The sequence below is a fragment of the Hemiscyllium ocellatum genome, unplaced genomic scaffold, assembly GCF_020745735.1.
Source record: "Hemiscyllium ocellatum isolate sHemOce1 unplaced genomic scaffold, sHemOce1.pat.X.cur. scaffold_316_pat_ctg1, whole genome shotgun sequence".
Classification (NCBI taxonomy): domain Eukaryota; kingdom Metazoa; phylum Chordata; class Chondrichthyes; order Orectolobiformes; family Hemiscylliidae; genus Hemiscyllium; species Hemiscyllium ocellatum.
In genome coordinates this window covers 14,255-36,689 of record NW_026868336.1, presented here as the reverse complement: position 1 = coordinate 36,689, position 22,435 = coordinate 14,255, and positions in this window count along the sequence as shown.

Genomic DNA, 22,435 nt, shown 5'->3' with positions numbered 1-22,435 from the left:
CTCAGTCTCATCACGACAGGCAAATTGGTGGGAGTTCTTTTTGACAGAGCTTTCAAGCAGCACGAATATACTCTGCTCAGTGTGGTTTCTGATATGTCTCATGTGGAGTTGGTGCAGTTGTGTAAATGTCACTAGATTATTAATCCAGACCAGGATAATGCTCTAGCAGCTGATGGTAGTTAAAAGCCATTAGTAAAATATTGAGATGTAAAGTTTGGTGTCAGTAACAGTGACCTTGAAGCCAATGTTGATTTTAAACACCAATTTCCTTCCCTAATGTACTTTCAGGAAGTTTTTCCCGTGCTTTCCTGGTCTGGCCTAACAGTGACTGCAGACGCACAGGTAAGTGATAAGTTCTTTGATGGTCTCTAAATTGGTCAAGGAAGGCACTCAATAGCTTGAAACGGCTCTGAGGTCTTAAAGGATAAACCCAGACCACACAACCGGCAACTAGCTTGTTTTCGGAAAAGGGAATGCGAAACACAGTCCTATCCTCTGGACAGATGCTGCCTTCCTAATGTTTGGAAGTTTGTGAGGGGAAGCTTGTTCAGGGAGAACTGGAATTCCACATCGGCATCACGTGGTCAGCTTTACTGCAGATGCACAGGGAAACGAGCAGGCCATTCGACACATTGAGCCTTCTCCATTCTAGCTCATCGAGAAAATCTCCTCAATGCATTTTTCCCACACAGTGCTTATATCAGTTAGTACATGAAAACATCGGGACATATAAAATAAGAATTACTGTGATCCTTTCTGTCCATCAATATTTGCTCCTCCATTAAATATGCAGAGAGTCCTCTGATAAAAACATGTTTATTAAACACAATTGGCTGCAACACATTTCGTGAATTGTGCACCTTTTTTTACAACACAAGCTCTGTTCCGTGATTTCTTGGCTGACACCAGCTGAACAGCAAAACCTGGCCTCAGGATCCTCTGTCTGCAAAATGCACCCTCAGTGTGTTCGGCGAAAACAGGAATTCAATACGCTCTGCAAGCCTTAAACCTTAATCTACATTTAGAAGGAACTTTACTTCAAACTAGGGGGAGAATTTTAGGGAGAATTAGAATTCTCCATCAGCATCAAGTGGTCAGTCTGCCCCTCGTGCTTTCTGGTGAAGAGCTTGGTGAAAGGTACAGTGCTGTAGTCAGTGACTATAGTAGGAAAGTGTTACATTTATTGTGCTATTTCTTTACAATATATGCTTTGAGGATATACTTAGACTGTGCTAGTGTGTGTGTGTCAGATTAACTTTAGTTTTTGGCTTTTACTGATATTCTGTGGATTTGCCTCTCCACCTCCTTTTCCCACAGGCCGCATTATTAATATTGCAAGATTTTCTACAACACCGCGTTGTACAGGAACACAGCTGTAACGTTATTGGAGAATAATCTGTAATGATATCTGATCCTCTATCTTCACTCCACTCCTGCCCTCTCCTATGCCTTTATAGTGTCTTGGAATCCTTACGTATATTCACTGCCTTGGCTTCCACAGCCTGATCTGCGAGAGAGTTCCCCAGGTTCACCAGTCTCTGAGTGCAGACATTTATTCTCATCTCAATGCAGAGTGATCTGTCTGGACTTAATACTGTGGCCCCTTGTTTTAGACATCCCAGTCAGGGGAATTATCATCCCTGCTTTCAATCTGTCTCGCCCTGTCAAAGTGTTATATATTTCACTTATTTTCCTGAAGCCCATGGAATACATGCCCAGTCGTCCCAAACTCTGCTCCCACAATAAGACAGTCATCCCAGAGATCAGTGGGGTTATCCTTCACTGCTCTCCCTCAAGTCAAGTTTATCCTTTATTAGGTAATGAGACCAAAACTGCGCTCAGTATTGCACAATGTTCGAGATGTGTTCTCATTAAGGCCCTGTACAGCAGCAGCAAGTCACACTTACTCCTGGCCTCAAATCTGCTTGAAATGAAGATCAACATCCCATTTATCTTCCTAACTATTTTCTGTTCCTGCAATATTGCTTTCACTGACTGGTGCACGGGGAGATCCAGATCCTCTACAATGTTACAGTTCCCCACTTGGTGGGTCTACGTACACTGGTCAGTGTGCCAATGCCATTCCCAGTATTGACTTCTGGCTTCATAACTCACTGTCCTGCATGGAGCTCAGAGGTCTGAAAGAAGAAAACAAAAATGCAGTGTAAGTTTCTTTTTGATCAGCATTTTTTTCAAACAACCCCTTTTCAAATGGTAGACTGCCGTTCTGTTTTTCCAATCATAGTGCACAAAGTCACATCTCCCCCCATTGCTCTCCATCTGCCGCATATTGGCCCAGTCACTCTGTTTGTCTCAAACACGTTGGAGCTTTTTTACATCCTTCTCACCCACTCACAACCCAAAATGATTTAGTATCATCAGCAGACTTGGGAATATTGCATTTGATTCACTCAACTAAAAACATGGTGTGTATTGGAAATATCTGGAAGCCAAAGCCCGATTCCAGCTATATCACCCAGGGCTTCCACTCAATAAATGTTGTATTCCTTCTCCCTGCTTCCTATCAGCTCTCCCATTCGAAAACCATGTCCACGTGTGGGTCGCAGTCCCATAAGATTAGAATTTGTATAGTAGGCTTGGGGCTTTATCAGTAACGTTCTTGAAAACCCAATCGTATTGTATTGATTGCTTCTCCATAATTTTGCAAGTCACTTTCTGAAATATGATTTCGATTTCATATGTTTCTGCTGACTTTTTCTTCGCCCATTACTTTATTCCCATTACTTTCTCTACAACTCCTTAGTTGCTAATTTCATTCTATTCCTTTTTTTCCCCCACCAGACTAAAGTTTCCTAGTATTGTTGGGAAGATTTCTTTTTTGTTTCTTTTTCGTCTGTGAAGACATAACTTTAGCACTAGCTTCATAGTTCTGTCTTTTCCCTGTTCTCCATTCAGCATTCTCTTTTTCAAATTCACTGTTGCAACACTTGTTAATACACTCCTCAGGAACTCATCAATTCCTATCTTAAGATGCTCAATGATTGACCTTCCACAGTGATACAATCATAGGAGCACAGACTCTGTATCGTCAGAAATACAGCGTGGACTACATTCGTCTCACTTCCCTACGTGAACCCCATAGACATGAATGTTATGCCACTTCAAGTGCACGACAATGTATTTTTATTGGTTGTTAGGTTAGCTGTACCAACTGCCTTTTCAGGAAGTGCATTCCCCAACATCTTCTGCATGAAAACCAATCCTAAAATCCTCATGAAACTTCAAACCCTTCACTTTATAGGGTGCTCCCTTGTTCTTCACCTTTGCCTAAAAAGAACAACTGCTGTCTATCCATCCTGTCCAAGCCCCACGCAATCTTATTCTTCTGAATCACAGCCGCCTCAGCTTTCTCTGCTCCAAAGTAAACAACCTGAGCTTATCCAACTTCTCTCCATTACTGATACGCTCCATCCCAGGGAACGTCCTGCTGAATCTCCTCTTCACCCCCTCTAGTACAATCACATCCTTCCTGTAATGTGGCTCCCAGAGCAACACACAGCATTCCATCTTGGCCTAACCTAAGTTCCACATAGCTCTTATAATCTGTGTCTCGATGAATAAAGGTTATGTTTATGATTCCCCTATATGTTCTCAATTTGTGCATTAATCTGTCTAGACCCATTCAGGCATGGGTGGAGAAACACCCTCTAAGCTTCCTCGTGTGCTGCCATTCATTGAATACTCCGCTGCCTGGTTCCTTCTTGCAAAGTACATCACCTCATATTCATGAGGATTACGTTCAATCTGCCAATAATCCACCCACATATTTATAACTTTGGTTGATATCTATTGCTCTTTTCTTGATGTAATGCGATTATAATTGAGCAATGTAACACCAAAGACATTCGGGAGGAGCTGGCAAAATTTAATTGGAAGGGAAAAAGTGAGGACTGCAGATGCAGGAGATCAGAGCTGAAAATGTGTTGCTGGAAAAGTGCAGAAGGTCACGCAGCATCCAAGGAGCAGGAGAGTCGATGTTTCCGGCATGAGCCCTTCTTTAGGACTCCTGAAGAAGGGATCATGCCCGAAACATCGACTCTTCTGTTTTATTGGAAGGGAAGCCGAGCAGGGAAGTCCATGGAGCAGCAATGGCAGGAAAATCTGGGGATAATTCGGAACATAATGAAATTCATCCGAAAGAAGATGAAACATACTCATGCAACGACAAGGCAACCATGAATGATAAGGCAAGTAAGGGGCAGCATCAAACCAAAACAGAAAACATACAATGTGATGAAGATTATTGGGAATGCATAGAATTCATTCGCTTTGGAACGACATAAAGCTGGCTTCACTGACACTACAGAGCTCTTAATCATGGTCAGGAACGGAAACAGAGGGAAACACATTCACTTTAAGACCGAAGATGGCGTTAATGAAGTAAAAAGATTCAGATGAAATGAACAGTTGAATTAAAATCAGTTAAATGCTTTTGTGAAATGTGTCTGATTGAAAGCATGACCCGGAGAGAGACCCTCAGCAGAATGAGAATTTTAGAAAATGGAAGTATTTCTACATCAGAAACCAGGTTAGGTCACTGAGTACAGGGCTGATGGGTGAATGGGTCTCAGTGAGAATTGGGGAACCGACAGCGGAAGTTCATTGCAGATATTGCAGCTGGAAACTGCGTATTCATGTCATGCTGTAGACCACAGCAGCAGGAGAAGCAGACTTGCATTCAACCACAACCTGTAACTTTTTTTCCCAGGATAATCATTTAGTTTGCTATTGCCATCAACATGATCTATGACTCAGTGACGTGTGTGGGTGAACGTGTCAGGGTCAGAACCACATGAACCTAAATCTGATGCTAACCCATTAAAGCTAGTGCACTTGACCAATAGATCTGATTGAAGCTCTGCAGTCATTCCACATTTAGTCATAAATGGTGATGGACGATTAAACAAACGACGCAGGAAAGGGCTCTACAAACATCCCCATCCTAAATAACGGAAAAACCCTGCACCCTCAGAGTAAAAGACACGGATGTAGTATCTGCATCATCCTCAGCCAGAAGTGTTGAGTGGATGATCTACCTCACCCTCGCCATGATGCCCACAGAATCACAGATGCCAGTCTTCAACAAATTTGATTCGCTGCACGTGACATGAAGAAATAGCTGAACACAGTAGATACGACAAAGGCAATGGGCCCTGAACCCATTCCTGCAATAGGACTGAAGACTTGTGTTGCACAACAAGCTTTGTTCCTGGGGAAGTTGTTTCATTCCAGCTCCAACTCTGATACCTCTCTGGCAATGCAGAAAATACTCAACTATGTCCACTTCCATAAGAGAAGAATAATTACAATCTGACCAATTACCACGCCCTAAGTCCTCTCACGATGCTCAAATTGGTGGGAGTTCTTTTTGAAAGAGCTGTCAAGCAACACAGGAATAACCTGCTCAGTGTGGTTTCCGATAGGTCCCCATGGGGAGATGGTGCTATTGTGGAAATATCATTGGATTACTAATATAGGCAATGATAATGCTCTGGCAGCTGGTGGAAGTTAAAAAAAAACAATTAATAAAACATTGAGATAGAAAATCTGGTGTCAGTAATAGTTACCCTGAAGCCAAAGTCGATTATAAACATCAGTTTACATCCCCAATGTACTTTCAGGAAGTAAATCTCCCGTGCTTTCCGGGTCTGACATAAAAGTGACTCCAGACACACAAACATGCGATATACTCTTCAATGGTCTCTGAAATGGCTCCAGAATTATCATCACTACTTGTAATCTGTCTCACCCTGTCAGAGTTTGATATATTTCACTAAGATATCCACTCTTTTTGCTAAAGCACATGGAATGTAGGTTCAGTCGACCCAAACTCTGCTCCCACAACAAGCCTGTCATCCCAGAGATCAGTCTGGTCATCCCTGACTGCTCTCCCGCAGTGTCAGCATTGTCCGTTATTAGGTAAGGAGACCAAAACTGCACACAATACTGCACAATGTTCGAGATGGGGTCTCATCAAGGGTCTGCACAGCTGCAGTAAAACACCCTGACACCTGGACACAAATCCCCCTGCAATGAAGGTCCAACACCCCATTTAATTTCCTAACTGTTTTCTGTTCCTGCAAAAAAATACTTTCAGTGACTGGTGTACAGGGAGATCCAGATCTTTTTCAATGTTACAGTTACCCAACTGTTGGGTCGATGTACACTGGTAAGTATCCCGATGCCATTCCCAATATTTCTTCCGGCTTCAGAACTCACTGCCCTGTATAGACGGCGGAGGTCGGTGAAGAATGAAACAAAAAGAATCATAAGTCCCTTTATGGAGTAACATTTTCCAACCTTTTCAACTGGTAGGCTACTGGTCTCTTTTTCGCATCAAAGGGTACAACGTCACACCCACCCACATTACTCTTCATTGCCCCGTATTTGCACATACACTCCACTTGCCTCAGTCACCTTTTACATCCTCCTCACCCACTCATAATCCAACATCGATTAGTGCCATTAGCAGGCTTGGAAATATTGCATTTGATTCCCTCGACCAAAAGTTTGGTGTGTATTTGAAATAGTAAGAGCCCAAACACTGAATCCTGCTAAACCCCCGAGTCTTCTGCTGTAAAAAAAAGATTTATTCCTACTCACTGTTTCCTGTTAGCTCTCGCATTGTAAAACCATGCCCTTCTGTTAGCTAGCCCAAGTCCCATAGGATTCGAATTTGCATAGTAGGCTTGGGGCTTTATCAAAAATCTTTCTGAAAATCCAATTGTATTGTATTGATTGCTTCTCCGTAGTTTTGCTGAAAGTCAGTCTCTCAAATATGATTCCCATTTGATAAATCTCTGTTGCCTTTGTCTCAGTCCCACTACTTTCCGTTAAAGTACTGTCTCCATAACGTTTATTTGCTGATTGTTTTCTACTCCCTTTTTCTCTCTCACCAGATGAAGCTTTCCTTGTATTGCTGGGAAGATTGTTTTTTTGTTTTGTTTTCTTCTGTGAAGACATAACTGAAATATTTGCTGCATTGTTCTGCTATTTCCCTCTTCTCCATTCTCCATTCTCTGGTTTCAGACTATAACGAAGCTGCACGTTGTTTTCTCTTAATTTTGCCATTGGCGTACTTTTTGAAACAGTTACAAGTTCCCTCTTATTACCCTATAGAGTGTTCCGAAACCCATCAATTCCTGTCATAAGCTTCTCAATGATTGACCTTGCACAACCATGCACTCATCAGAAATACAGCACCGTCTACATTAGTCCCACTTTTCTACACGAATATTATGACACTTCAAGAGGTCATCTAAGTACTTTGGAACAGATGTGAGATTACCCCTGGCAAGTCCCTCTTTGATAGTGCATTCCAGACTTCAAAACCCTCTGGGTGAAAAATGATCCTCAAGTCCCCTCTGAATCTTAAACCCTTTACTTTAAGAATCTGTTCCCCCTTGTTCTTCTCCCTCTGACTAAAAGGAACAGCTGTTGTCTATCCACCCTGTCCATATCCCTCATAATCTTTTCCTTCTGAATCACATCCCCCTCAGCCTTCTCTGCTCCAGTGTAAACAACCCGAGCTTACCCAGCCTCTCTCCATTGCTGATATGCTCCATCCCAGGGAACATCCTGGCGAATCTCCTCTGCAACCCCCTCTAGTGCAATGACATCCTTCCTGTAATGTGGTTCCCAGAGCTACCCAAAGTATTCTATCTTGGCCTAACCAAAGTTCTGCATAGCTCTTATAATGTGTGCCTCGATGAATAAAGGCTATGCTTAAGCTCCCCTTTGCTTTCTCAACTTGTGTATTATCCTGTCCAGTCATATTCAGGGATGCGTGGAGAAGCTCCCTCTGAGCTCCCTAGTGTGCTGCCATTCACTGAGTACTCCCCTGTCTGCTTCCTTCTTCCAAAGTGCATCATCTCATATTTATCAGGGTTACATTCCATCTGTCATTGATCTATCCATTCCATCTGCATCTTCCTGTAACATAAAACCTTCCTCCTCACTGCCAACCAAACGGTCATTCGTTGTATCAAACACAAACTTAGTTATCACACTCTCCCTACCCCTCGTCCATATTCACAGATACACCACTTATGAATATTACAAATCATGTGGTTATAGATCACACAACACCAGGTTATAGCCCAACAGGTTTATTCGGAGACATTAGCTTTCGAAGCGCTGCTTCTTCATTAGGTGGTTGTGCGTTTTGAAAGCTCGTGCCTCCGAATAAACCTGGTGTTGTGTGATTTTTAACTTTAGGCATCCCAGTCCATGACTGGCACCTCTGAGTCTCAAATAATAAGGGACACAACACTGCTCCCTGTCGTACAGCATTGGACACCGGCCTCCAGTCACACAAACAGTTTTCTACCACCACCCTCTGTCTCCTACCACTAAAGTTGATTTAGATGCAACTTGGCAAGTCACTAATGTCTCCTACCTATTCCCTGGTTATTCTGTTCCACTTTACACACTTGCTGAATACCTGGGGAATCTCCCTAAACTTGCCTGCCAGCAGATTTCCATGCACCTGTATTAGTCAGTCCTCCCCAAGTGAAGAATTTGTACCTTATCACAGTTTTAAATGGCCTGTTCCTTCTCCTGCCATTATTTGCTTTAAATGTAGAGTAGACAGACAGGGAAACATCCTGTTTATTTCCACCTTGTCATATGCTTCGTAAATTTTCTAAATTTCACTGCGATTACCTCTCATTCTTTGAAATCCGAGAGTACACAGGCCGAGTTTCTGCATCAGACAATCTCACCATCTGAGGGACGAATCTGGCAAATGTCCATTGCACGTCCTCTGTGGTCAGCATATTCTTTCTCAGATTAGGTCACCAAAACTGTACACAATACTCCAGGTACAGTCTCACCAACCCTGTACCCAATCCTCCAGGTACAGGGGATAGGTGGGAAAAAAGTAGATGTTATGACTGGGTTGGTAATTTGGGAGGAGTGAATGGGGTTGGGAGATGGAAGAAGGGCTGATCAATGGAATGGAAGGGAGGAGGAGGGGCTGGGAATGTTTTTAGGGGATTGGAGGGGAGGTTATTTGAAATTGGAGAACTCAATGTTGAGTTCCCCGGGCTGTAGGCTGACCAGGCAGAGGATGAAGTGTTGTTATTCCAATTTGCGGTTAGTTTCATTGTGTCAATGGAGGAAGTCAAGGATGGCCACGTTGGAAATGGCGTGGGAGGGGGAATTGAAATAGGCAGTGACTGGGAGGTCAGCTCAGTCCTTATGGGCTCAGCTGAGGTGCTTAGCAAAACATCCCCTTCGTTTACATTTGGGATTACCGATGTACAGAAGACCACATTGGGACCACCAGTTACAGTAAACTAGGTTGGATCCCAATACCTAGCACATCTTCCACAAGGACCATTCCCTTCGTTAATCTTTGATTCGTGCCACACTCCTCACCAAACCCTCCAATACCCACTGACAACTGCCCTAAAAGACGGAAAAGATGTATCACCTGCTGGCACACAATCTCCCTCACCTCCATCCAGCGCCGCAAATATACCCTCCATGTGAGCAGAGATTCACCTGCCTCCCTTCCAACCTAGTGTACTGTATCAACTGCTTCCGATGTGGTCTTCTCTACATTGGGGAGACGAAACATAAATTAAGGACACATTTTCCCAACCATCACAGCCGGCCCAAAGGGACCGACGTGAGCTGCCAGTCACCACCCATTTCAATTCCCCTTCCACTGCCTCCCCCCTCCCGACCATTTCGTTCTCTCTTTATCTGCAGGTCTCCCTACCACAACCCCCAATCCTGAAGAGCGGTAATACCGGAAAAGTTGACTTCTCCACCTCCTGATGCTGCCTGGCTTGTTGTGTTCTCCAGCCTCCTGTTTGTCTATTATTACACAGGACGATAAGGAGTCTAGTCAGCACAACACGCTGGCTAGCAGCTACCACAAGTCACCCGATAATGAACCTCTTCCCTAGGATGAGGAGGAGAACATGCAACTCCTTCGAGACGCTGACACACGAAAAGGAAGAACCATTCAGCCCCTCCAAACTGTTACACTGAAATAGGAGGATGTCATTGATGCTGCAACACGACAAACCAATGAAGCAGAAACTGCACAGACAGACTGGTCCAAGTTGTTCCTCCTGGCTCCATTGCTATAGCTACGCATGTGTTACATTAATGTGGTTTGCTGATGGAGAGGAGCACAACCGATGGCTTGTCCCACGTCGAAAGGAGGCATCTGCCATGTCCAAGAAGACAAGCTCGTCTTCGGTGTGGAGATCAGAAACTTTTGGGAATGGCCAAGCCGATCAGAGTGTAGCTGCTGACATGTTTGTGAACAACATGTTGCTCAGTGCAGGATCTCAGTTCAACTGTTGTTGAGATGGAGAGAGTTCATTCAGAAACTGCAGGGCTCTCGCAACCAACATGGCGTCTCCACAGAGAATGTAAACTCGGAGACAGTCATGGAGTTCAACTGCAGGGAGTCAGGCCCTTTAGCCCAAATTTGTCTACGCCAACCAAAATGTCCATTCATGCTAACTTCATTTCCCTGCACTTGACCCATATCCTGCTAAACATTTCCTATCAATGTATCTGTACACATATGAAAACATGTACTGAAGGAAAACTCATGTCATATTTCACGCTATCATTGTTTTGTTTTGTGAATAACGAGTACTGGTTCAAAACGCTCAAGTTTTATTGCAATCACTATTTAGTCTTTTGCAGCATAACAGATTAAGCACTCATTTCCTTCACACTCTCCTCGTGGTACCATCACTGCAGGGATTAGTCTGGTCAAACTCCTTTACACTATCTCACTGTGGCAAGGAGATCATTCCTTTCTATGGAGAGAAAATCTGCTCACAGTGCCCCACGTGCTGTCTCAATATCTCTCTACAACCGCAGGGAGGTGTCTTCACGGCTATATATGAATCATTGTTCAATGAAGGACATTATACAATATCCTGTGCTGATTACTTACTGCTCTGTATGAATTCTGTCAGTGACTCATGATCAAGGGCATTCAGCTCCTTTTCACCAAGAGCACTTCCCATCATCTCACCTTCTCACAAATACAAAATGAGAAGGATGGTATGTTTTTCCAAATCATTTGTTTGCCTTGCAACACGCTATACTTCCAGCACAGCCACGCCAACAGCATCAGCAGTATTGCCATTGGAGATGTTTGGAGATGCTGAAGAGGCGATGACCTAGCTGTATTATCTCAGGATTATTAATACAGCCACCCAGGTAATGACCCAGAGCACAGATTCAATTCCCACCACAGCAAATATTGGAAGTTGAGCTCAATAAAATATCATGAATGAAGAAACAATGAAACGATTGTCAGAAAAACCTACCTGGCACACTGATGCCCATCAAGAAATAAAATCTATCATCTTCACCTGATCTGGCTTACATGTGACTCTAGACACATAGCAATGTTGTTAACTCTCGGCTGCCGTTTTAAATGTCCAAGCCCAACCACTCAGTTATATCACTCACTATAAAGTCTCAAAGAAATTAATCAGGACGGAACTAAGCATTGAATGCTTAAACCCCACAGACTGCAGTGGTCAGGAAGGCAGCTCACCAACAGCTTCTCAAGGACAATGTGGAAAGGCAATTTCATGCTGTCCCAACATCCCATTATTGAATTTTTAAAAAGATGATTACTCTTAGGAAAGGGAGGCAAAGGGACATAACTCACTTCAAATTGTGGCGTTGATGTATACCATGCATGGACAGGATTTTCGTTAATATGGCAACAGGAGAAAAAATAATAAGATTAATCTTGATTTTTATTTCCATTCCAGCTGGTCATCAACAATCCCTCTATTTGCTTCTTTCTCTCTATATCTCTCTTTCTCTATTTGTTCAATTCTCTCCTTCTCCACTTCACAACAGACATCCCTGTCACCAACATCAATCACATTATTTCCCAGTTGTGAACAGTTCTGATGGATGGTCATTGGACTCGAAATGCCAACTCTATTTTTATCTCGATCCGAGGCTGCCAAATCTGATCAGTTTCTCTGGCACTTCCTATTTCTTCTGATCTCTCGCATCATTTATTTTCCCCAAACTTTAGTGTTGTCATTATATAGGATGTCTGCATCGCTGTTAAGGGCACCGTTTGTTGACCTCACTAAATGCCCTTTAATATGAGGCCATTCCTTAAGGCAGTATAGAGCAAAACACATTGCTGTGGACCTGACGTCGTCCTTATCCAGACCAGATAATAATGTAAGATTTTTTTTTAGCAAAGGTCATCATCGAAATATATAAACTTATTGACAAAATGCTAGTGGGGTTATATTAGTGAAATTCGCTTTTATTTCCAGTTCCTGTCATTTGAGTTTAAGTTCTCTCATCGTCTGAGATAGGATTTGAAGCCGTGTCTTTAGTGTAGTAACCTGGACCACTGAATGACGTGGCCAGCAACATTACTATTTTGACATAGTGTCCCTGACATGAAGTTACTTTAGAGACAAGAACAAGGTCATGATGGAAATATTGTAATGGAAAGAGTGATTAGAAGTGAGCTGGAACTATGAAGTCTGCAATTTTCCAAGGCATATATAATGGTGTATTTAGCAACTGAATAAACGTCAAGCTGTGGAATGGGGATATCATGGAGCTGATGGTGGGTCTGTTTGTTGATGGAGAGAATGTGAAGACATAAATAAATTCAGGGTAAATAGATACTTCCGGATTGTGAACAACCTTGTTCTCAGATGTGTGTGAGGGTGGGGGTTGGGCGGTTTTGAAATTTGTGGTAATTAATGGATTTGCAATTGAAACTGAAGACAGTAGTTTCCAACTTTGCCAAATATAGTTTACAGAAATAGCACTGAAGTTCACAATGGCTTATGGGATTAATAAATAGATAGAGATGGGGAGACTTACCAGGAACACCAACAATAGCAAGCATGGGATAGTAACCAGCCTGAATAATCAGCAGTACACCGTATATCCGAAATGATAATATTTTCCAGGAAACATAGGAAAGACCCCAGGATAAACTCCTGTCCATTGTTACAGCATTCCATCCTAGGGTTCTCAAATTCTGATCCATTGTTGAAACATTCCAGTCTACTGTTCTTAGGTTCTGATCCATTGTTAGAATATTCCAGTCTACTCTCAGATTCTGACCTCTCCTCTCCCGGTCTCTGCAACTGCTGATTCTTGTAAGTGTGGCAGGTAATGCATCTGCTGCTACAATGGGATAAGTCATTGCAAGAAGCCCCTTTCTAATAGAAGAGAGAAAACATCCAGCGACATCATTAGGATCCATGGAGACTGACATCAATCACAGTCACTGAACAAACAGATCCAGTTAACCCCTTTCAGTATGGTACAAATAACAACTGGACTTGATTGAATGTTGACATCGCTGACTATTGGTCACATCTCCCATCACCAATTGCTCTTGTGAAGTTAGTTTTGAGGGAGAATGATGGATGTTTCCTTATCATAGGCTACATGATTCTGCTGTGTTGTCCGTTTGCAATGCTGTAACCACCTGTACACCCCACCACCCCCACCCCCAACACAGCCACCCACAAAATACGCGATCTAGATGTAGTTAAAGTGCTGATCTCTCCTCAACTAGACCAGACGCCAGCCAATAGATTCTCACTGGGCAAATTTTTCCTGACCATACACAGTGTGGATCTGTCTGGATTTTCCTCTCGTAGCTCTAATAAAACAATATTGAACCTTCAACGCATAACACGATTCAACTTTGTTATATGTAAACTCACAAACACTTGAAAACACTTTATTGGCTTCAAAGCAGTGAGACTTACATTTACTGAATTCAGTGCAAAGCCATATGTGACATGTTGTTACAAAATCGGTCCATTTACAAGGTTATGTTGTCCTTATTTTTTTACAGGAAGTCTAAATGAACCAAGATTCAAACATGTCTGAACTTTGACAGTTTCTTTGGTATCGTTTTGTTTATATCTAACAGGTAATGCATCAGCCAGAAGGCTTTTTTAGTATTTAATAAGAAACTTGGACAATCAAGAGGACGTGGCCAACTCTCTGACTGGACAGGTCTGATTAGTTCTGGGGTTAGTTAAGTCAGGGTCACTGTTCGAACTGGACGCCCTCCTCCTCCTTCTGTCCTTCTGACCTTATAACCTGTCAGCCTTTGTGTCAATTTTACTCTTGGTGCTAAGGGGTTTGCTCATTGGGATTGTTGCAAGTATTTTGGAACAGGATCCTTAAGTATGGCTAGCCTGTCGTGTTTATATAGGATTAGTTATTCAGGTATTCAATTTTAGGTTTCTTGTGTCTTATTCAGTAATTTGGAAAATAAATGTTATTTGTTAAAATCTCGACAGTCTGACCAGCTAATTCACTCTAGGAAGATCCACCCTACTCTAACTTTTAAGAAATAACAAAGTTACGGTCTTGGCTAGCTGCTTAAAATGTTCTGTGGGGTCTGGCCTGTTCCACAACAGAATGGGCGCCATTTGGGGGATTTAGACAGCGAGTGGCAAGTATTAATGTCTCCCATTTTGTCTGCTGATTTGGTGGGGAAACAGAGATTCAGCTGCAAATGTGTTGCTGGTCAAAGCACAGCAGGTTAGGCAGCATCTCAGGAATAGAATTCTCTATTCCTGAGATGCTGCCTAACCTGGTGTGCTTTGACCAGCAACACATTTGCAGCTGTGATCTCCAGCATCTGCAGACCTCATTTTTTACTACAAACAGAGATTCAGACAGCAATGACTCTTGCAGGAAACAAGAATGTTTTGGAGGTGGAAGAAGTGACCTTGGGGTTTTTAAAAGAATGCACACAAGTCCAAGCTGCGGGAATTAGTGGACAAGCTTGCGTTGGAGCTACCTCCTAACGTGAGGAAAAATGAGATGATTCCAATTTGCTGGAAAGTCCATCAGGATCTATAGAGATGAGTAAACTTCAATTGCAAATGACGCAGTTTGAGGTACGGCTAAAATCAGAAGAGAAAGAAAAAGAATGAATAGGTTTAGCAGAGGAAAGGAAAAACAATGAATGTGTTTAGCAGGAGAGAAAGAAAAATAGAGAGGGTTTGTGCTTTAGAGATAGACAAACCATGTTTTATGGACCAATTCATAATCATCAGCCACTTCAGCTTCCAGCCTTGCCATTTTAACTCTGTACTCTTCCCAATGTGTATGCACTATGTCAGGCAGTGAATCTTTGAACTCCTCCAAAGTAATTGTATCTCTCAGAGCATCGTAGGTTTAGTGTATTTTTAAAGCTCTTCCCCAGCTATCAAAATTACTTTGTTTGATCCTTTGAAACTCAATATAGGTTTGACCAGGATCCCTCCTTATATTCTTGAAACGCTTCAGGAATATAAGGAGGGATACTGGTCAAACCTATATTGGGTTTGAAAAGATCAAGCAAAGTAATTTTGATAGCTGGAAAAGAGCTTTAAAATTACAGTAAACCTACGATGCTCTGAGGGATACAATTAGTTTGGAGGAGTTCAAAGATTCACTGCCTGACATAGTGCATACACATTGGGAAGAGTACAGAGTTAAAACGGCAAGACTGGCGGCTGAAGTGGCTGATGATTATTAATTGGTCCATAAAACGTGGTTTGACTTCTAGAATCAATTTCAGTTCATGCGGGGTAGAAACTGGGGCAAAGAGAAATCTTTACTTGGGAGGGAAATGTAGATCACAATGAAGATCATAAGGATAACTTTGCACAGGCTAAAAAGGAAACACTTGAAGGAAACAAAGAAGTTAAAAAGCTCCGGTGTTTTCATTGCAATAAATTATGTCACATGAAAATACTGTGTTAGTGGGTTCAGGGAACAAAATTATAGATGCAGGAAAACTGGATAAGCTTGGAAGTTTTGTTGGAGTGGTAACAGAAAACACAGTGGATGCTAGAAAGCTGCATAAGAGTGTCTAAGCTGATCAGAGGTTTGTTAAGGATGTAGTGGCAGATCTGCTTGGAAATATACCTGCAAAGGGAAAGTTTACTGACATAGGGCATGTAAAGAGGATGCAATATTAAGGGATACATGATCCTCTTAGTCCGTGATGCTGAAAGATCAGGAGATATATACTCCAGAAGGACTATTTCCAGAAAGACTACTACTAAAGGGAATTCACCTTGAGACAAAAAGCATAATGATGTAAAGTGTGGACAGAGTGCCCAGAAAAGTGTGGAGAAATTGTGGTATGAGTATTGGGCAAACTCTCAGCTCCAGGAATACAATCTATCCTTGCAAAAAATACAGCTGATTCACCGGTAGGAGTGCTGCCTACTCTGGTTGAAAAGCCAGTGGAGACGGAGACAACTGAAGCAATGCAGGAGTCTTATCCTGGAAGTTTCCTGAATGTGGGTAAGGAAACCCAAATATCACCAATTGAAACAGGAGGTGTCAAAAATATAAAGGTAAGGAAGCTGAAGTGGCATTTACAGAGACTTTGTTCCATCAGATAGCTGTGAAAACACTATTGAGCAAACAGGGCATCATGCAAACATTTTAGCTCATTTAAACTAATTGTGTTACAGCAGACAGAAAAAAGGGTAAAGCAGTTTTATCAAAAAGCATATACGTTAGGAATTTTGAATGTATCCCTGAATGTTATTACACTAAAAATGATGTCCAAATGAGGAAACCGAGACTATCACATACTCAAGGAGATGATAATTGGGCAGAAGATCATCAAATCGTATTGCCAATGGGGTACAGAAAAGAGGTAATGTGAATGGTGCATGAGCTACCACATAGAAGTCATTTAGGAGTGAGGAAAACACAGGCTGAAACACATTTTTACTGGCCTGGATTGCAACATGATGTAGTTAAATTTTGCCAGTCGTGTCACACATGGCAGAGAATTGGAAAAAAAAACACAAGTGATAATAAAACTTCCGCCTTTCTTAACTATTCCTGCATTTGAAGAACCTTTTACAAGACTCTTAATTGATTGGCTACGACCCCGAAATAAACCAAAACGTTGGGCACCAGTATTTGTTAACAATACTGGATGCATTGACTAGATTTCCACAGGCTGTCCCAAGGTGCAGTATCACAACAAAAGGAATTGCAAAGGAATTGCTCTTTTTTAAGAAAAAGACACGGACTATCAATTGAGATAGAGTGCGGTCAAGGTTCAAACTTTACATCTAATTTGTTCACTATGACGTCTTAGGAATAAAGCAATACAAATCGACTGCATGTCCTCCAAAATTGCAGGGAACACGAGAAAGGTGACATTAAACATGAAAGACCATGTTGAGGGCTCATGATCAGGATTATTCAGATCATTGGGATAAGGGAATTCCATTTGCACTTTTTGTAATCAGAGATGCACCAAATTAACAGAGCAAATTCAGTCCATTTGAATTATTTTATGAGCATTAAGTGAGAGGACCATTAATATCGATTAAGGAGAAAATAGTAAATCAGAATTCAAAGGCCACACATTAGAACTAGGTCTCAAATTTTAGGGGACGATTAATAGTGCTGGGGAGTTGGCTAAAAGTTAAAAGTATTGCAGCATTCAATAAAACAGGAAGCGGACAAGAACTCAAAAAATTGCAATTGTGCTATTGGTGGTAAGGTATTACTTTTACTTCCAGTTATAGGTGAATCTTGAAAAGCCAGATTTGTGGACCTTATCAAACACAACAGGTATTGAGTGAGGATACGTACTTGATAGGGACTCCAGAAAGTAAGAAATCTCACAGTGCATGTCATGTGAAAATGCTCAAAATGTACTTTGATAGGGAAGGAAAGCCAGAGGAGAAGGTGTGAATGATTATGGCATAGAAGGAAGAACCAAGTTCAGAGGATTCTGACTTGGAAATTCCTCAAATTAAAGGGGACAATAAGCTACTTGTCTAAAATTGGGATAATTTATTGATTATCATTCATGAGAAAATTGAAATGATCAGAAACTTATTATTATCACATGTGGAGATATGCAGATAATAACTTGGACACACTTACCTAATTGTGCATAATGCAGCTAGAGGATATGTTGTTGCGATTAAACAATATCCTTTAGGGCATAAGCCTCTAAAGTTGACACAGGTTCAGAAGGAGATTGATCGCATGCCCCAAGACGACATAATCAACGTGAATTATTGTGACTTGAAATCACCCATAGTCATGCTGCCAAAGCCAAATGGTAGCCAACGATTATGTGTGGACTATTGTAACGTCAATGCAGTCAAAAAGATTGAAGTATACCCAATTCTATGGTTGGAAGACTGCATTGAAAATGTGGGACAAACAACTTATATTTGGTATGAAAAATGTGCCAGCTACATTTCATGTACTAACCAACAAGTTGCCAGATTATCCAACCTGTGGTGTACATTGATGACCTTGTGATATTTAGTGATTCATGGAAGGAACACGACAGCATCTATCAGATTTGTTTGATCGACTTCAGAAGGCAGGCTTGATGGTAAACCTAGCTAAACGTGAATTTGCCAAAGCAAAAGTCACCTTCCTTGACCATGCTATTGGACATTGATAAACGATGCCATGAGCTTGAAAAGTGAAGGTAATTGGGGAATTTCCTATACTGATGACAAAAGGAGCAATTCCTGGGACTAAGTGGATTTTATCGAATGTCTGTGCCTTATTTTCGCAGTGTGACTGCTCCACTCACTGAATTTTTAAATAAAGGCAAGAAGTGTCAGTGGACAGAGGAGTGTCAGAAGGCATTTGACGGCATTTGAAATATGATCAGACACACCTGATTATGCAAAAACATTCAAGGTGGATTTAAATGCAAATGATGTGAATATCGGTGTTGGGGACTTGCAGGAAGTATACGAGAAAACAGAGAGACCTACTGGGTATTCCTCCAAAAAGTTGAATGTTCATTAGTAGAAATAATCAACAGTTGAGAATGAGACAGTGAGCTTTGTGTTGGTACGACAACATTTTACTGTTTCTATTACAAGCAACATATCAGAGACAACCATTTACGCTGATCATAACTCAATGAAGTCTTTTGGAGAAATTTTAGGACAAAAATGCGAGACTATGTAGCTGGAGCTTGTTGGGACAGCCATTCAATTTGGAAAAAGTGCAGGTGGCAGGTCTTGAAAACATGATTGCCAATGAATTGTTGAGAATTGAGTGACAAATGGAGGCACTCGGTGATGGAAGCACCACACACTGAATCTGGATGTAGTTGTGCATGTTTGCATGTTTAGAGTAAATGAATGTACGTGTGCATTGTAGAGTACGAACTACTATTTTTGGAGGCTTTGAAAACTGAATTCATCTTTGGATATTGAAGATTCAGTTTTATATTGGGTGAGTTGTCACATAGGCGGTCTCTTTACATGGTTATGTTATCTTTGAATGCTTTCAGAGAGCTCTAAATGACCCAATGTTCCACAATGTCTCAATTTTGAATGAGTCTTTGGGGTTCTTTATTTTTTGAACCGAACAGATAATGCCTCTGGAAGAAAGGTTTTCAAGCCTTTAAAAAAACACAACTGTTTTAATCATTGATGCGGCGAGCTCTCCAACTGCAAAGTCTAGTTCAGTTCGAGGTTAGTTGAGTCAGGTTCGCTGTTGAAACTGGACGCACTCCCCCTCCTTCAGCCCACTGACTTCATAACATGTAAACTTTTTTTTTGTAATGCTTACTCTTTGTGCTCAGGGGTTTGATTATTTTCATTGTTGTAAGTAATTTGGATCAGCATCAATAATTGTAGATTGCCTATCAGTTTCGGATAGGATGAATTATTTAGGTACAATATTTTCAGTTTGTTGTATTTCATACCTTATTTTTGTAAATAAATTCTGTTTATTTAAAAGTCGGCAGTCGGACCAGTTAATTCACTCTGGAAATATCTGCTGTACACTTACCTTCAACAAATGGCAACATTTTGGTCTGGGAAACGTGTTTTAGAATGTTTTGAGGGGTTGGCCCTGGTCCATAACAAGGTACAATAACCTTGATAATTAACAGTCATGTAGTAATGAGTCAGTGACAGAATGAATATGAGAATGGCTCTGAGACAGAAAGGGCTTCCGCCAGTGACTGAGGAGACCTGAGGGGAGTACAGTAATATCTCCCAGTCACGAGTATTCAGCCATCACTGTTTCTGACAAATGGACTGAAATCTACTGCAGAGCAAGATAACAGATGAATGTTGTTACATGGAGTTCTGAACAACAGTGTGAATAGAACAGGACAATTATACATGTGTTGTGCAGAATTATATCATATATACAGACTGTTTAAACACAGGTTATACAGGTTGTTAAGATTGTTTATATCTGCACGGGATATTCAGAAATAAAAACAGACACAGATTACAAAATGTGTTGGGTTACTGTGGGCCACAGCAGAGGAACAATGAGGATCCAGCTCATACTGAGCTGGTACAGAGATGATGGGCTGCATGGCAACCATCTTTGCTGAAATTATTCAGAAAAATGTAGTGAAAATGTTCAGAGACTGAGGAGACAAGATTAGACTTAAAACGCGCAGGCAATGTCATAATTAATATTTTATTCCTATTTGTCCATCAACCGTGGGTGTCTCTAAAAGGTCCTTTGCATCAAAATCACTTTGTTGAGATCTGCATTTATTTTCAGAGCTTAAAGAAGAAACAGACTCCAGTGTAATACATGCGTCACTGGCACAAGTGATGGGTACAGGAATGTAGCATATTGCCCAAATATAACCGGGGTCAACATCCACACCAACCACGAAAAAGCAAAATATTAGAGATAGTGGAAATCTGAAATACAAATGCAAAATGATGGAGAAATGCAACAAATGACGCAGGATCTGGGCAGAGACACAGCGTTAATGTATTAAGTCTTAGCTGAATCTCTTCTGAACAAGTTATGTTGGACTCAAAAAGAGTTAATTCCATTTTTTCTGCTACGATACTGCCTGAACTGCTGGGTTTCTCTCCAGCACTTTCAATTGCTGCAATGGCAGGAGACAGAGAGTAATGGTGGGCAGTTGCCTTTTGAACTGGATGCTTGTGCCAAGCAGTGTTCCACAGAGGTTGGTTCTAGGTTTTCATGGTCATTTATGTAAATGATTTGCGTGAGAATATCGAAGGCATGGTTCGTAAGTTTGTGGATGACACCAAAACTGGTGCCAGAGGGGACAGTGAAGAAAGCTTCCTAAGAATACAAAATGATCTTGATGAAACGGGTCAATAGACTGACAAATAACAGATAGAGGTCAAGCTGGATGAATGTGAGGGTCAGGCAATATTTTGTGTTTGCTGTTGTCTGATGCACTAGGAAAGGGATGATTTTAATCCCCATCTCCTGGGTTCAAAACATCGATATCATTCATGATCTTTGAGAGTCCTAACCGTCTCTACGGTTACCCTTTTGCTGTTAATGTTGTTGCACAATATCTTTGGATTATCCTTAACCTTATCTGCCCATACTATCTCATATCGTATTCTTGCTTTCCTGATTTCTCTCGAAATAATGCCATACACTCTTTATATTGACTAAGAGATTAAATTGAATAAAGTTGTCCATATATAAAGTATGGTTTCCTTTGATTCTGGAATAAAAGTTCAATAACTGTACTTGACCATTGTTCCTTAATGTTACAAGCATAACCCTTCACTTTAACTGGAACACAACACCTCTCAACTCCAGTCGTCAGACTTTTGACCGCCTCCCACTTGTCAGACATTGTTTTACCTGCCAACAGCCTACTCCAATCAAACTTGCTGTGTCCTTGTCCCATGTCATTAACATTTATGGTACTCCAATTAAATGAAATAAAATGAAAGCCTTATTCTTTTCCATAACCATTATGAAACTAATAGAGTGATGATTGTAATACCCAAAATATTCCCTCGTTTACTTCAGTCACTTGCCCTGCCTCTTGCACAAAAGAAGGCATGGTTTTGCTCCTTCTCTGTTAGAATCATCCACATATTGATGAAGTATGTTTTCGTGAACATATTTGACAAATTCTTCACCATCCAACCCTTCCTTACATTGAAATAAATGCAATTTTGTGCTTCAGAATTACAATATACTCTTGACTCTCTCGTTTTCCTTTTCTAATTGACGTGCTCTTCTCATATTCATAAACTTCTCTATCCATCCTACCATTTGTACAGCTACTTGGAATATCTCCCTTGCCATCTTTATCAATATAATGTCTCGCGACATAGAATGAGCAAATCTCCCTGCTAAGATGTTCGTTGCTTTACAGTTTAGGTTAGACCAATCCATTCTGAACATGTCATTTCTATTTTAAAATAGATTCCAATTTCCCAAAAAAGGCTAAATCCCTCAACAACACAGTAGCTCTTCAGCTGTTGATTTTTCTCCTTTAACCCTTTGTTCCTTCCCAGCTGGGTTTGGCATTGGGAGTAAATCAGGAAGTATTGCTTTAAGGTTTGGTTTAAATATTCTACCTCACCTCTTAAGTTCACTCTGGACTGCTTTAATCTTTCCCTAAAAACACTCGTGCCTG